Genomic DNA, 2,500 nt, shown 5'->3' with positions numbered 1-2,500 from the left:
AAACTCATGCATATTATTGAGGTAATCCATTATTTTCTGTTTATCATTTGCAGTTGCCTTTCTTTTTGCTCTGTGGGATTCCTCTTATTTTGCAATAATTTAACATTTGTCACTCTTTCTAAATAATTCTCATTACTTCTTAACCCTGTCTCCCTTTCCTTTCTTTCAACTCTTGTTTTAAACTGCACTTTAATTGTATCCCACTCCCTAGCTATATTTTTAGAAGGAATGTGTATCTTCTCTAACAGTGCCTGAATAATTTCCAAAAACCCATTCCTTGAATTTATCTCTTTTCAACAGATAGGTGGGAATGCTTCAGTGTCTCATTTTTATTTCATTAACTTGTGTTTTTATTTTAGTTATTATCGGTACATGATCTGAAATAGTTATTGGATGTGTTTCAAGACCTTCAATTAAGTGCACATGCTGTTGTGAAATAGAAATTCTATGTAGTCTAGTCCAGTTTTTGTATCTTGAAGAATAATATGTAAATTCACTCCAAACTCTTAGTACTGAATTCACATCTTCATGCCAAACATTTTCATAAGTTTCTTCAAAGATCTACCCTCCTTTGTTATATTTTCCCTTCTGGGCCTCCAGACACATCTTCACAGTTGCAAACCAAATTCTAGTCCCCACCGATAAGTATTATTCCTTGCTGAAAGCTGATTATTTCTCCCAGAATTTTCATAGGCTCCATTATAGCAGTTTTAGGTGGAATATAAATACATGCCAGTGTAATCCTCCTCCCTTGACAGTAGCCCCTTAGTATTACAAATCTACCATTATTGTTTTTTTCCTCTTATTTTACTATTGAAGCTTACAATTAATATAAGTACTCCTCTTTTCTGTTGCTCCAGGTATTCTGCTGGATAATTATTCTGAAAACCTTTCTTTAACAAATCCACATGTTCAGATCTTCCCAGGTGTGTCTCCTGTGATATAGCTATTTGCACTCTACAATTTTTAATGTAGTTCACAACTCTTATTTTCGTATTTATCTGTGAGACCATTCAGATTTAAAGACATTACAGAAAGCATCATTTTCTTATATAGTTATTGTTCCCACCTTTTATGTATAACTGCTTTTTTGGTTAAATATCTAGTTCCAACTTTTATGTTACATGCATATATTGTTTGGCAGCTTGGTCTTTTATACACTTGTTTCTTGTCATATTAATTTCAGCCTAAGTCACATCTTGTGTGATGTCCGGTTAATATCCCACCGGACTGCCACCAATAAATGCGATGTCCAGTTAATAGCCCACTGGACTGCCACCAATATGTGACGTCCCCCACTTAAAACCCAGGTCAGTAATTAAGGAGCATCAATCCTCACCATTAACTCCAGTGTGGGAGCGTCACAGAAAATACCACAGCACAGAGCACATAAGAGTAAAATTTCACAATTTCCCCTTAAAGGGACAATCCCAGGGATTTTTTGTTTTGATCCAGCCTTTGTTTACTTTTCAAGTTTGCCTTTCTGAGCATGCTCACCTGTGGCTGAGGGGGGTAGGGGAAGTGTGCCTGCAGGAAGTTTCAAAGGAGTTAGCCACATTCCATCTCAAATTGCAGCTCTACTGACAACAGCTTTCCATGTGAGCCATTCATTGGTCTAATCTGTGCATTTTATCCATTCAGAAAAGTAGCCTTTCAGACATTTTACGACCAGACTGCTGCTGCTACTCTAGAAAGCACAGCAGTAATGCAATCCTTATAAAGGGGCATTATTTTGTTTCTAAAATCAGTTGCTTGCTAGACTATTTTGTTTACCTTTTAGTGTAGTGTAAGTCACATATTCACACAGAGTCAGAATTTTCAGACAAGCTTGTGTGCATACTGCAGGTAAGATTTCACAAACTTCACTGATGGATGTTTATTACAGGAACTGCTTAGAATTTACAGTTTGTTGTTTTGTACTTCCCCTCCCCCCAAGAGACTATTAGTTGAATGACTGGTTTAGTATCAGCCTGAGATGCTATCTAGTCAAACTCAGACCTGCAGCCTTTGCAGCAGTGAAATTACATCTTTAGTATGTGCTTGTTTTTTTGTAAAACTTAGTGGAAAGCTTATGCCAACTTAGGCAATTGTATTTTCTTTTGTTTGCTTTTGTTTTATGTTTGTTGCTACATGCTTTTTCCCTTCACTGGTAATTATTTGTCATATGTTCTGCAACAGTGTTGCTTATTAGTGCATGTACTCATGTAGACATATATTTATAAGACAGTTTCTCCACATTTCACAGGAAGCATTGCTTTGGACATTTTCGTCTTGGAAACAAATCCACTGAGTTGCAAATATCCTAAGATTCTAGAAGAATAAAATCTTATAATAAAAAAAAAAATGTCAGATAACTGTGAAACTGAATCTTGTTACTGTACTAAAAGTATTTTCCCATTAGGTGACACCCTTCATGAATCACACACACAGTAACTGTCTGTATAATATGGATTCCATTCCACTGAATTTATTTTCTTTATCTTTCCTGCAAATTTGGATC

This window comes from Protopterus annectens, chromosome 10.part0, assembly GCF_019279795.1.
Source record: "Protopterus annectens isolate FY-2018-M chromosome 10.part0, PAN1.0, whole genome shotgun sequence".
In the NCBI taxonomy this organism is placed as follows: Eukaryota; Metazoa; Chordata; order Ceratodontiformes; family Protopteridae; genus Protopterus; species Protopterus annectens.
The sequence above is the reverse complement of the archived record's forward strand: the minus strand, read 5'-3'. Positions refer to the sequence as shown.